Here is a 15,296-nt window from a genome sequence, read left to right as displayed (position 1 = left end):
ATTTTCACAGTAATTTCATTGCAGTGTTACTTGTGACAATAAAGATTATAATTACTTGGCCAGTACAGGAATTGAAGCAGCAATCTTGGCATTATTAGTACCACGCTCTAACCATCCGAGCTAACCGGCTGTCAATTAGCTTTAAACTGACTGAGGTCAGGCATTCAGAAATTGCTTCAAAACTCTACATCCATTCTCTTCAAGAAATCTTGAGTAAAAGGCCAAAGGTTTCCACAATTTGATTATAGATGCTCACTCATTAATCCCACGATCGCCTGGATTCAATTACCTAACAGCACAAGGTGGTTTTCAGCCATTGAACCCGCTCTGAAAGACGACCAGTTCTGAAGACTGGGACTTTCTTTCTAGAGCAAGGAAGGCTGAGAGGTGATCTAATAGAGACCTTCAGAAGGGTTTGATGGGGTAGACCACAAAATCACGAGACATAGGAATTGAGTGACAGGATGTGTGGGCCATTATACTCCCGACTTTGTCTTTTACCCTTTTTGCTACAAGTTTACCTCACAACTCGGATTTGCCCACTGGCCAATGGAAGCCCTAATTTTCTCTGCTTCCGGAAGAACAATTAAGAACAGATTTCTCACTGTCCAGTATTTGCTGCAGACAGCAAATTAGACACTACAATGGGCACACATGAACCATACCGACGAACTCAGATAGAAATAACAGCTCCATGGACAGCTAGGGTTGACTGCTGAGATTTTGGGAAACCACTGAGAACATGGAGGACAAAATATTCCCTTGAACATCTGGGTTAGAATTCAATGGTGGGGCTGGAGTTAGCTTTACTGATCTGGCTATAAGAACAGCATCACTGTTCTGGCTGTGGTTGGGATTTGGATCCACGGTCTGGCTGGGGTTGGGATTTGGATTCACTGTCTTGCTGGGGTTGGGATTTGGATTCACGGTCTGGCTGTGGTTGAGATTTGGATTCACTGTCTGGTTGGGGTTTGGATTCACGGTCTGGCAGGGGTTGGGATTTGGATTCACTGTCTGGCTGGAGTTGGGATTTGGATTCACTGTCTGGCTGGGGTTGGGATTTGGATTCACTGTCTGGCTGGGGTTGGGATTTGGATTCACTGTCTGGCTGGGGTTGGGATTTGGATTCACTGTCTAGCTGTGGTTGGGATTTGGATTCACTGTCTGGCTGGGGTTAGGATTTGGATCCACTGTCTGGCTGGGGTTGGGATTTGGATCCACTGTCTGGCTGGGGTTGGGATTTGGATTCACTGGCTGGCTGGGGTTGGGCTTCATTGGCCAGCTTGTCCAAGGCTGAACAGGTTTCAGCAGGCTAATTGAGGCTGCGTTGTCGTTCACCTGCCTAGATGTTTCTGGATTGGGTCAGGGTTTACTGTCCTAGCTTCGGGCAGGCCCATTCTGGGCCCTCCCACTGTATTTGCACACCTGTCCAACCAACTTTACAAAATCCATAAAACTCTAGCCATTTTCAATCAGTGTCAGTCACACCATCACCATCTTGTGTGATTACCCTTCCCAAACAAAGAAGGGATCGGGGGAGGGGTTCTCGGAGAGGGGTGGGTGAACCGTCCAATACACAGAGGTACTGCTTCTCTCCTCAGTGAGCAGTACCGGAGTAGCTGGTATCTCAATGACAAGTACCACAACCGTTTCAAACATAAATACACTTAACATGCCAAAAGTCCGCCTCAGTAACGGAGTTCTTTCTGTCAGATAAACAAGGCTGTATGCGGAGTGCCTTCTCCTGGCCTCAAGCCAGAGACGTCAACACAATAGTCTGCTTCACTGGCTGCAATACAAGCCAATATAGTGTCATCCGCACATCTTATCGCACAATCACGGAGCCAAATAGCAACAGGAGAACTGGGCACAAAGGAGTAGAAGCAACCTCAGAACATCCATGTGCCTAAATCACACCTACACTTTCAGCCCCCACTGCAATCAAGAGACAAGGCTATATCTGCACCCATGTAGTGTAGGTCCAACAACTCACAACTGAGCATCCACGAGGCTCTGTGGACCGTCACCAACAGCAGATTTGTCTCCAACCACAATCTGTAACCTCACAGTCCGGCATATCCTACCGTTATCATCAAGCCAGGGATCAACCCTGGTTCAATGAAGAGTGCAGGAGAGCATGCCAGGAGCAGCACTAGGCATACCTAAAAATGAGGTGTCAACTTGGTGAATCTACAATTCAGGATACTTGTGCCAGACAGAATAAACAGCATGTAACAGACAGAGCTAAGCAATCCCACGACCAATGGATCAAATCTAAGCACTGCAATCATGCAGCATCCAGTCGTGAATGGTAGTGGACAATTAAACAACTCACTGGAGGAGGAGGCTCGACAAATGTCCTCATCTTCAATGATGGAGGAGCCCAGCACATCAGTGGAAAAGACAAGGCTGAAGCATTTGCAATAACCTTCAGCCAGAAGCATCGAGTGGATGATCCATCTCGGTCTCCTCCGGAGGTCCCCAGCATCACAGATGCCAGTCTTCAGACAATTCAATTCACCTACTTTATATCAAGAAGTGGCTGAAGACATTGCAAAGGATGAGGACCCTGACAATATTCCTGCAATAGCACTGAAGATTAGTGCTCCAGAACTTGACATGCCCCTAGACAAGCTGTTCCAGCACAGCTCCAACACTGGAAAATTGCCCAGGTATGTTGTGTCCACAACAAATCCAACCAAGCCAATTGCCGCCCCATCAGTCTACACTCAGTCTACACTCAATCATCAGTAAAGTGATGGAAGGGTTCATCAACAATGCACTTACTTAACAATAAGCTGCGCACCAACTCTGTTTCAGTTCCACAAGTGTCACTTAGCTCCTGACCTCATTACAGCCTTGGTTCAAACATGGACAAAAGAGCTGAAATCTAAAGATGAGAGTGACTGCCTTTACATCAAGGCAGCATTTGATCGAGTATGGCTTCAAGGAGCCCTAGCTAAACTGGAGTCAATGGGAATCAGGGAGGAAACTCTCCACGGGTTGGAGTCATACCTGGCAGAGCAAGATGGTTGTGGTGGTTTGAGGTCAATCATCTCAGCTCCAGGACATCACTGTAGGGGTTCCTCAGGGTAGTGTTCTAGGCCCAACCATCTTCAGCTGCTTCATCAATATGATCTTCCCTCCATCAAAAGGTCAGATGTGGGGATGTTCACTGATAATTGTACGATGTTCAGTCCATTCACAACTCCTCAGATACTGAAAGAGTCCATGTCCAAATGCAGAAAGACCTGGACAATATCGAAGCTTGGGATGGCAAGTGGCAAGTTACATTCACCCCACGCAAGTGCCAGCCAATGACCATCTCCAACAATACAGAGAATCTAACCATCACCCCTTTAAATTCAATGGCATTACTATCGCTGAATCCCACACTATCAACATCCTGGGGTTCTACCATTAACCAGAAACTGAACAGGATTCAGCCTCATAAATACTGTGGCTTCAGGAGCAGGTCAGAGGTTGGGAATTCTGCGATGAGAAACTTACCTCCTGATTCCAAAAAGCCTGCCCACCATCTACAAGGCTCAAGTCAGGAGAGTAATGGAATACTCTCCACTTGCCTAGATGAGTGCAAATCCAACAACATTCAAGAAACTCGACAACACCCCAGGACAAAGCAGCCCACTTGATTTGCATCCCAACCATCACCTTTAACATCCACCCCCTTTACCACCAACACACAGTGGCAGCAGTGTGCACCATCTACAAGATGGGCTGTAGCAACTCACTAAGGCTCCTTAGACAACACTGCCCAAACCCAAAACTTCTACCACCCAGAAGGACGAGAGCAGCAGGTAACTGGGAACCTTGAGGTTCCGCTTCAAGACACTCACCATCCTGACTTGGAAATATTTCCCCGTTCCTCCACTGTCACTGTGTCAAAATCCTGGAACTCCCTCCCTAACAGTACTGGGGATATACCTACACCACATGGACTGCAGTGGTTCAAGGAGGTAGCTCAACACCACCTTCTCAAGGGTAACTAGGGATGGGCAATAAATGGTGGCCTAACCGTGACACTCGCATCCCGTCAACAAACAAAATACAATGTATGTTCAGCAGTTAGTGGGCCTCAGAGCAACAGTGCTGTGCCCACCTTGGACTTTGGGTTTAGTACCAGTTGTCGGTGCCCACATGATGTGCAGATCAGCTTCAGACTCATTTACTCGCTTCTAGGAAATAAATCAATGTCGTGCCAAACAAGAATATTGTCAGCAAATTCCTACAAAGTTTGAGAATCGTAGAACATAGAACAGTACAGCACAGAACAGGCCCTTCGGCCCTCGATGTTGTGCCAAGCCTTGTCCGAAACCAAGATCAGGCTATCTCACTCCCTGTCATTCTGGTGTGCTCCATGTGCCTATCCAATAACCGCTTGAAAGCTCCTAAAGTGTCCGTCTCCACTATCACAGCAGGCAGTCCATTCCACACCCTAACCATTCTCTGAGTAAAGAACCTACCTCGGACATCCCTCCTATATCTCCCATCCTGAACCTTTTGGTTATGCCCCCTTGTAACAGCTTCATCCACCCGAGGAAATAGTCTCTGAACGTCCACTCTATCTATCCCCCTCATCATCTTATAAACCTCTATTAAGTCGCCTCTCATCCTCCACTCAAAGGAGAAAAGCCCTTGCTCCCTCAACCTTTCCTCACAAGACCTATCCTGGTAAATCTCCTTTGCACCCTTTCCAATGCTTCCACATCCTTCCTATAGTGAGGTGACATGAACTGCACATAATACTCTAAATGTGGTCTCACCAGGGTCATGTACAGTTGCAGCATAACCCCACGGCTCTTAAACTCAAGCCCCCTGTTAATAAACGGTAACACACTATAGGCCTTCTTCACGGCTCTATCCACTTGAGTGGCAACCTTCAGAGATCTGTGGACATGAACCCCAAGATCTCTCTGTTCCTCCACATTCCTCAGAACCCTGCCATTGACCCTGTAATCCGCATTCAAATTTTTTCTACCAAAATGAATCACCTCGCACTTATCAGGGTTAAACTCCATCTGCCATTTTTTGGCCCAGCTCTGCATCCTATCAATGTCTCTTTGCAGCCTACAACAGCCCTCCACCTCATCCACTACTCCACCAATCTTGGTGTCATCAGCAAATTTACTGACCCACCCTTCAGCCCCCTCCTCCAAGTCATTGATAAAAATCACAAATAGCAGAGGACCCAGCACTGATCCTGTGGTACACCGCTGGTAACTGGCCTCCAGTCTGAAAATTTTCCATCCACCACCACCCTGTCTTCTATGTGACAGCCAGTTGGCCAAATTTCCCTCTATCCCAAACCTCCTTACTTTCTTCATGAGCCGACCATGGGGAACCTTATCAAATGCCTTACTAAAATCCATGTATATAACATCAACTGCTCTACCTTCATCTACACACTTAGTTACCTCCTCAAAGAATTCAATCAAATTTGTAAGGCAAGACTTACCCTTCACGAATCCGTGTTGGCTATCCCGGATTAAGCTGCATCTTTCCAAATGGTCATAAATCCTATCCTTCAGGACCTTTTCCATTAACTTACCAACCACCGAAGAAAGACTAACCGGCCTAATTACCAGGGTCATTCCTATTCCTTTTCCTGAACAGAGGAACAACATTCGCCACTCTCCAGTCCTCTGGCACTATCCCAGTGGACAATGAGGACCCAAAGATCAAAGCCAAAGGCTCTGCAATCTCATTCCTTGCCTCTCAAAGAATCCTAGGATATATCCGATCTGGTCCAGGGGACTTGTCGACCCTAAGGTTTTTCAAAATTGCTAATACATCCTTCCTCTGAACATCTACCTCCTCCAGCCTACCCGCCTGTATCACACTCTCATCCACTAAAACATGGCCCCTCTCCTTGGTGAACACTGAAGAAAAGTATTCATTCAACGCCTCTCCTATCTCTTCTGACTCCATGCACATGTTCCCACTACTGTCCTTGACTGGCCCTAACCTCACCCTGGTCATTCTTTTATTTCTCACGTAACAGTAAAAAGCCTTGGGGTTTTCCTTGATCCGACCCGCCAAGGACTTCTCATGCCTCCTCCTAGCTCTTCTAAGCCCTTTTCTCAGCTCATTCCTTGCTACCTTGTAACCCTCAAGCGACCCAACTGAACCTTGTTTTCTCATCCTTACATACTCTTCCTTTTTCCTCTTGACAAGACATTCAACCTCTTTTGTGAACCATGGTTCCCTCACACGGCCATTTCCTCCTTGCTTGACAGGGACATACCTATCAAGGACACGTAGTGCTTGTTGCTTGAACAAGCTCCACTTTTCATTTGTGCCTTTTCCTGACAGTTTCTGTTCCCATCTTATGCTTCCTAATTCTTGCCTAATCGCATCATAATCAGGTTCCAACAAAGCCATAGCCAAATGTTCAGCGTTTTCAATCCACATCTCAACATGGCCCTCAATTTCATCCATGCCTCTGGACTCAACTATCCAATCGCACCCTTGGCTGTATTCCCATATTCGACTCTCCGTCCACTTGAACTTATTTAAAACTGTTACCCATGTCTTAACTTGCACCAAGTGCCATTCACCATCCTCCTACTACCTCCCTACCACTGACCTTGTCTGTTCCCAGTGCCTCCTCTTGTACAGATCTCCTTTTCCAACTTCAACCCTTCCACCCTTGATATTGGGAGAACTGTGTCCCGAACTCCCTCTTCACTGGCATCCATCCACACTGATACACAATGCAGGGAGTACATTTTGTTCTGACTTCTGAAATCTCCCTAACAGCCAGTTCACATTGATACGAGGGAGGCTCAGCCTTGAGTGGAATTTTCTACACCCTACCCGACCTATCATCAACATCAGCATTTTATTCGACCCCGCAACATCACTGATTCATTAGCTCCTCTATATTACAATCCGCGCGAGAGTCTCTCATTTACCTATCATTAACCATTTCACAAACCCTCCCACTGCTGCTCCCCTCTAGCCTGTGATCCAAAATCCACAGTCTTGAGTGCTAACTCATGCCAGGCTCACTGTACCCACCAGCCAGCCCCATGTGTGCCTGCCTGCAAAAACCCTGCAATGGCAGAGCGTCATTCTGCTTGAAAACTGTCCCACTGCCACAGCAGCCAGGTTACTGCGTCTGTTCCCTTATCCTGGACTGGGTGCTGCTACCTCCACCCAAACACTCCACCATTAAAGGACAACATTCCAGTGGATCAAAGTTTGGCTAACAGAATGTTGGCACAAATGGGCCATTTTCTGGTTGACAGAATGCGATGAGGGGCGTGCCACAGGGATCAGTACAGGCCTCAACTTTTTATAATTTATACAAAATGACTTGGACGAAGTTGACGGTATAGTTGCTAAATCCGATAGGTAGGAAAGTGAATTGTGAAGTGGATATGCGAAGGCTACAAATGGACAGAGGGGTTAAATGAGTGGGCAAAGAATTGGCCAATGGGGTATAATGTGGTGAAATGTGAAATTCTCCATTTTAACAGAAAGAATAAAAAAGCTTATTATCTAAATAGTGAGATTGCAGAACTCATCATCAGGTACAGCAGGTAATTAAAAAGCTAATAGAATATTATTTCTTGCAAGGGGAATTTATATCAAAAGTAGGGAGGTTATACTTCAGCTGTACAGAGCATTAGACCACACGTGTAAAGAAAGATGCAAATGTGTTCGAGAAAGTTCAGAGAAGGTTTACTGGATGTAGTATGGACTGCGTTGGATACAGGGTGTGGTAATCAGACTGTGGGTTACAGGGTGTAGTACCACCAGGAATACCAGGAATGGGCGGGGTGTCTTGTGGAGAAAGGTTGGAGAGATTAGGTTTGTATCCACTGGAGAAAAGAGGCAACTTGATGGAAAACTTGATCCTGAGGGGTATTGATAGGGTGGTTGTGGAGAGGATGTTCTTGTGGGAGAATCTAAATATGTGGTTGCCCATTTAATAGAGAAATGAGGACAAATATTTTCTCTCAGAGCGACATGTGTGGATACAGTGTTGACGCAGAGGTGGATAGATTCTTCATAAGCAAGGGGGTGAAACATTATCGGGCACATACTTCCAGACGAATTAGGAGCAGAGGGCCCTGAATCCATGCAGTCCATTACTACATCCTGTATCTCCCAGTTTGATAACCACACCGAATCCCATGCAGTCCGATAACGGCATCATGTATCCCACGGAGTCCGATTACCACACCCTGTATCCCATGCAGTCAGATTACTATACCCTGTATCCCACGCAGTCCGATTACTACACCCTGTAACCCACAGTCTGATTACCACACCCTGTATCCAACGCAGTCCATACTACACCCAGTATCCCACAGAGTCGGATTACCACATCCTGTAACCCACGCAGTCCGTACTACACCCTGTATCCCACGGATACACCCTGTAACCCATTCAGTCCGATTACTACACCCAGTAACCCACGCAGTCGATTGCCACACCCTGTATCCAACGCAGTCTGTACTACACCCTGTATCCCACGGATACGCCCTGTAACCCATTCAATCCGATTACTACACCCAGTAACCCACGCAGTCCGATTACCACACCCTGTATCCAACGCAGTCCGTACTACACCCTGTATCCCACGGAGTCTGATTACCACACCCTTAATCCCACGCAGTCCCTTTACCGCACCCTGTATCCCAAGCAGTCCGATTACCACAGCCTGTATCGCACGCAGTCCCTTTACCGCACCCTGTATCCCAAGCAGTCCGATTACCACAGCCTGTATCCCACGCAGTCCGATTTCCACAGCCTGTATCCCAAGCAGTCTGATTATCACAGCCTGTATCCCAAGCAGTCCGATTACCACAGCCAGTATCCCACGCAGTCCGATTTCCACAGCCTGTATCGCTCGCAATCAGATTACCACAGCCTGTATCGCACGCAGTCCGATTACCACAGCCTGCATCGCACGCAGTTCCATTACCGCACCCTGTATCCCAAGCAGTCTGATTATCAGACCCCGTATCCCATACAGTATCATTACCACCACCCTGTATCCCACACAGTCACATTACCAGAACCTGTGTCCCACCCAGTCCGATTACCAGACCCGTATCCCATGCAGTATGTATATTACATCCTGTATCCCACGCAGTTTGACTACCAGACCTGTATCACACGCAGTCCGATTATCAGAACTTGTATCCCACGCAGTATATATATTACATGCTGTATCCCATGCAGAACATATATTGCACCGTATCATATGCAGTCCGATTACCGTATCCTGTTTTCCATAGTTTGTTTATCAAACTCTGTATCCCATGCAGTCCCATTACCGCACCTTGTATCCCACGCAATCCGATTACTACGCCCTGTATACCACACAGTCCTATTAATGCACCCTGTATCCCACACAGTCCGATTACCATAACCTATATCCCACACAGTCGGTTTATCAGACCCTGTATCCCATGCAGTCCCATTACCGCACCCTGTATCCCTCGCAGTCCGATTACGGCACCCTATATCCCACGCAGTTCCATTACCGCCCCCTGTATCCCAAGCAGTCCGATTACTGCACCTGTATCCACGCAGTCCGATTACTACACCCTGTATCCCACGCAGCCCAATTACTACACCCTGTATCCCATGCAGCCCAATTACTACACCTGTATCCACGCAGAGCAATTACTGCACCCTGCATCCAACGCAGTCCGATCACTACACCCTGTATCCCAGGCAGTCCAATTACTACACTCTGTATTCCCACACAGTTTGATTACCACAGCTTGTATCCCAGGCAGTCCGATTACCACACACTGTATCCCACGCAGTCCGATTACCACACACTGGATCCCACGCAATCAGATTACCACACTCTGTATCCCACGCAGTCCGATTACCGCAGCTTGTATCCCAGGCATTCCGATCATTGTATCGTATCCCACGCAGTCCGATTATTGCATCCTGTATCCCATGCAGTCCGATTATCAGACCCTGTATACTACACAGTCCAATTACTACATCTTGTATCCTATGCAGTCCGATTACTACACCCAGTGACCGAGTGCCTGGGCAACTATTGTACAATTGACCCATAGCCCCATTCTGGTGGTTTATATTGGCTCTGCTACAGAACAGTAGCCTTGTCTCCTGAATGCAATGACCGTCACAAATGGCTGCTGCACTGCTTCGTTACTAGCGACATCTTCTTACCACGTGCTCCTGAATGACGACATAAAAATGTTTTGCACCAAATTGTAAGGCTGCTAATTCCAAATTGAAAAATTTCTCCCCCTCCAAAAATTGCCTTTGATCAGATGAGGCTTGACGCTGGTAAGATCGCTCTCTTCCCCAGATCACTCTCACTGCATCATCACAAAATCGAAGCTCGCATTACCAAATCCAATTTACTTCATATTTTCTCACCCTTCACACTCTCTAGGGTTTTGGTCCCTCCATTGGTCCAGCAACTTAATGCGACCACAATACAGATCCAATGGCTAAATTGCTTTCTGGTTAAAATGGCGAGAAGTAACAAGGAGCAAAGTCTTTCCTCAGCTGCTGAACTGGCCCCAGGCCAAGTCGCCAGCACCGGTCCCCGGGCCCAGCACTGACCGCATGCCCGGTGTCCGGCTCTGAGGGCCCAGTGTCCAACACCGACCCGTGTCCGGTGTCCTGCTGTCACCCCAGACCTAGTGAGAGGGACAGACCCCCAGGCCCAGTGTCCAGCACCGACTGTGTGCCAGGTGTCCAGCTCTGGTGGCCCAGTGTCCAGCTTTGATGGCCCCGTGTCCGGCACCAACCCCGGGCCTGGTCTCCTGCTGTCACCCTGGACCCAGTGTCCAGCACAGACCCCCAGGTCCAGTGTCTGGTTCTGAGAGCCCAGTGTCCGGCACCGACCGCGTGCCCAGTGTCCGTCTCTCCGGTCCCAGAGTCAGGCACCAACCCCTGGACCCAGTATCAGGCACCGACCTCCAGGCCCAGTGTCTGGCTCAAAGAGCCCAGCGCCCGGCTCTTACCCTAAGCCCAGTGTCCAGCACCGACCCCCGGACCCAGTGTCCAGCACCGACTGTGTGCCAGGTGTCCAGCTCTGGTGGCCCAGTGTCCAGCTTTGAGAGCCCAGTGTCCGGCACCGACCGCGTGCCCAGTGAAGCAGTTGAGGCTCCTTCTTTAAACGTTTTTAAGAAAAAGATAGATGCCTTTCTAAAGAATAAAGGGATTTGGGGATATGGTGTACGGGCCGGAGAGTGGAGCTGAGTCCACAAAGATCAGCCATGATCTCATTAAATGGTGGAGCAGGCTCGAGGGGCCAGATGGCCTACTCCTGCTCCTAGTTCTTATGCCGTCTCTCCGGTTCCAGAGTCAGGCACCAACCCCTGGACCCAGTGTCAGGCACCGAATTCCGGGCCCAGTGTCTGGCTCAAAGAGCCCAGCGCCCGGCTCTTACCCTAAGCCCAGTGTCCAGCACCGACCCCCGGATCCAGTGTCCAGCACCGACCCCTGGACCCAGTGTCCCACCGACCCCCGGATCCAGTGTCCAGCACCAACCCCCGGACCCAGTGTCCCACTGACCCCCGGACCCAGTGTCCAGCACCGACCCCCTGACCCAGTGTCCCACTGACCCCCGGACCCAGTGTCCAGCTCCGAGCCCCGGACCCAGTATCAGCCACCGGCCCCCGGACCCAGTGTCCAGCTCCGAGCCCCGGACCCAGTATCAGCCACCGGCCCCCGGACCCAGTGTCCCACCGGCCCCCGGACCCAGTGTCCCACCGGCCCCCGGACCCAGTGTCCCACCGGCCCCCTGACCCAGTGTCCCACCGGCCCCCGGACCCAGTGTCCCACCGGCCCCCGGACCCAGTGTCCCACCGACCCCCTGACCCAGTGTCCCACCGACCCCCTGACCCAGTGTCCCACCGGCCCCCTGACCCAGTGTCCCACCGGCCCCCTGACCCAGTGTCCCACCGGCCCCCGGACCCAGTGTCCAGCTCCGAGCCCCGGACCCAGTATCAGCCACCGGCCCCCGGACCCAGTGTCCCACCGGCCCCCGGACCCAGTGTCCAGCTCCGAGCCCCGGACCCAGTGTCCAGCTCCGAGCCCCGGACCCAGTGTCCAGCTCCGAGCCCCGGACCCAGTGTCCAGCTCCGAGCCCCGGACCCAGTGTCCAGCTCCGAGCCCCGGACCCAGTGTCCCACCGGCCCCCGGACCCAGTGTCCCACCGACCCCCTGACCCAGTGTCCAGCTCCGAGCCCCGGACCCAGTGTCCAGCTCCGAGCCCCGGACCCAGTATCAGCCACCGACCCCCTGACCCAGTGTCCCACCGACCCCCTGACCCAGTGTCCCACCGACCCCCTGACCCAGTGTCCCACCGACCCCCGGACCCAGTGTCCCACCGACCCCCTGACCCAGTGTCCAGCTCCGAGCCCCGGACCCAGTGTCCCACCGACCCCCGGACCCAGTGTCCCACCGACCCCCGGACCCAGTGTCCAGCTCCGAGCCCCGGACCCAGTATCAGCCACCGGCCCCCGGACCCAGTGTCCCACCGGCCCCCGGACCCAGTGTCCCACCGACCCCCGGACCCAGTGTCCCACCGACCCCCGGACCCAGTGTCCCACCGACCCCCGGACCCAGTGTCCCACCGACCCCCGGACCCAGTGTCCCACCGACCCCCGGACCCAGTGTCCGGCTCTGCCGGTGTTGCTGAGTCCGCCTGCCTGGCTCGCGGTGCCCGGTCCGCGCTCTCGGGTCCCGGTCACTTACCCTCCAATTCTCCGGCTTTTCCCACAGCCGGGAGGGGAGTGCCTGAGCTGCTCCGCGGCCGCTTTACTTGAAACTCTGTCCACCTCCCGCTGCCGCGGCCTCAGCTCCCGCTCCAGAAACTGGGATCCAAAACCCGGCCTCCCCGCGCAACCAGCCCCGCCCCCGCGCAACCAGCCCCGCCCCCCCCGCGCAACCAGCCCCGCCCCCGCGCAACCAGCCCCGCCCCCCCCCGCGCAACCAGCCCCGCCCCCCCGCGCAACCAGCCCCGCCCCCGCGCAACCAGCCCCGCCCCCGCCCGCGCAACCAGCCCCGCCCCCCCCGCGCAACCAGCCCCGCCCCCCCGCGCAACCAGCCCCGCCCCCCCCGCGCAACCAGCCCCGCCCCCCCGCGCAACCAGCCCCGCCCCCGCGCAACCAGCCCCGCCCCCCCCGCGCAAACAGCCCCGCCCCCCCGCGCAACCAGCCCCGCCCCCGCGCAACCAGCCCCGCCCCCCCGCGCAACCAGCCCCGCCCCCCCGCGCAACCAGCCCCGCCCCCCCGCGCAACCAGCCGCCCCCCGCGCAACCTGCCCTGCCCCCACCGCGTAACCTCCCCGCCCCCACCGCGCAACCTGCCCTGCCCCCACCGCGTAACCTCCCCGCCCCCACCGCGCAACCTGCCCTGCCCCCACCGCGTAACCTCCCCGCCCCCACCGCGTAACCTCCCCGCCGTGCATCCTCCCCCGCCCCCACCGCGCAACCTGCCCCGCCCCCCGGAGCATCCTGTCCCCGCCCCCACCCGCAACCTGCCCCGCTCCCACCTCGCAACCTGCCCCCCCCCCGTGCAACCTCCCCCACCGCGCAACCTCCCCCGCCCCCCGGTGCATCCTGTCCCCGCCCCCATCGCGCAACCTGCCCCCACCGCGTAACCTCCCCGCCCCACCGCGCAACCTGCACCCCACCCCCACCTTGCAACCTACCCCACCCAAACTGCGCAACCTACCCCGCCCCCACCGCGCGCCCCACCCTGTAACCCCGCCCGTAATCACATAACCCCGCCCATAATCACGTAACCTTGCCCGCTATCATCTCCCTTGTAACACCCCCCTGTAACCCCGCCCCCACCTCCCAACCCCACCCATAATCACGTAACCCCGCCCACTATCATCTGCCCTGCAACCCCGTTCCCACCACGTAACCCAGCCCTCAACCCGTAACCCCGCCCGTAATCACGTAACCCCGCCCATGATCATCTACCCTGCCCCCACCATGTAACTCCGCCCCCAGTCTCCATGCCTCCGCCCACAACTGCTGAACCCCGCCCACTATACCTGAGCCCGCCCCGAGCCCCGTAACGCCGCCCACATCCTCTAACCCGTAAGTAGTTTTCCAACACCTGATTAAGATCCGGGGAAGCATTCTCCAAGGCGGCCTTCAGAATGTTCTACAACGCAGAATCGCAGAGCAGAAATTTATAGCCAAGTTCCGCACACATGAGTACGGCCTAAACCGGGACCTAGGGTTCATGTCACATTAAATTCACCCCCACCATCTGGCCTGGGCTTGCAAAATTCTACCAACTGTCCTGGCTTGAGACAATTCACACCTCTTTAACCTGGGGTTACCCCTCTCTCCAGTTGCTACCTCTGGACCTGTAGACTTAATTACCTGCAAAGACTCGCATTCAAAGCATTGTCTTGCATCTTTGACTTTGTCTATATAAATGTTTCTGGAACCCACCTCTTCATTCACCTGAGGAAGGAGCAGTGCTCCGAAAGCTAGTGATTCAAAACAAACCTGTTGGACTTTAACCTGGTGTATTATTATTATTATTTTTATTATTATTAAGACTTCTTACTATACTCACCCCAGTCCAACGCCGGCATCTCCACATCATCCTGTACCCCGCCCACATCATCGAACACCGCCCATTGCCCTGCTCACTGGACCCTAACCCCGCCCCAGCCCTATAGCCCCGCCCACAACTGCTGAATTCGGCCCACTACATCGAAACCCGACCCAAGCCCCTAGCCCTAGCCCTAACTCTGTAACCTCGGCCAATACCGTGTAACCCCACTCAGAGCTAGCCTGGTCTAGTAAGTTAAAGTTAGTACACTTAGAGTAGTAGAGAGTCAATCCACAGCCAGCTGTGTGCATTGTTACAGAAGTTCAATAAATAGTATTGAACCAACGCCCACATTTGGTGTCTGCTTTACAGTTCATCTGCATCATGTTGCAGTCCGTGTTACCCCAGGGTGAATAACACGACATGATACCAGGAGTCTGATTCATCTAAGTAATTTACCTTGAATAATTCAGTGCCGACCAGCAAGTGCCTTCCAGCGGCGTGGAGAAGATCCAGGCCCCTCCACAGCTCCGGATCTCCGGAAATCTCGGCGCCAACTGGCGGGTCTTCAAGCAGAAATTCAGTCTATACATTGAGGCCTCGAGGATGCGTCCGATGCCAGAAAAATTGCGCTGCTCCTATCGACTGCGGGGGACCAGGCCATCCAAATCTTCAATTTGCTCACTTTTGCGAACGGCGACGACAAGACCAAGTTCCAGACCGTGTCAGCCAAATTCG

At 52.8% G+C, this 15,296-nt stretch overlaps 1 protein-coding gene across 1 annotated transcript in view; it reads right to left on the bottom strand.

Moving 5' to 3' along the window:
• The window catches only part of ddr2l (discoidin domain receptor family, member 2, like), a 106,621-nt gene extending 93,738 nt beyond the window's left edge, over positions 1–12,883 (bottom strand). The window contains exon 1 of the mRNA XM_072488140.1: positions 12,736–12,883. The gene's annotated coding sequence lies outside the window, so the exon portion shown is untranslated. The remainder of the gene's footprint in view (positions 1–12,735) is intronic.
• Positions 12,884–15,296: the final 2,413 nt, after the last annotated feature.

The sequence above is a fragment of the Scyliorhinus torazame genome, chromosome 22, assembly GCF_047496885.1.
Source record: "Scyliorhinus torazame isolate Kashiwa2021f chromosome 22, sScyTor2.1, whole genome shotgun sequence".
Lineage (NCBI taxonomy): Eukaryota > Metazoa > Chordata > Chondrichthyes > Carcharhiniformes > Scyliorhinidae > Scyliorhinus > Scyliorhinus torazame.
The sequence above is the reverse complement of the archived record's forward strand: the minus strand, read 5'-3'. Positions and strand labels throughout refer to the sequence as shown.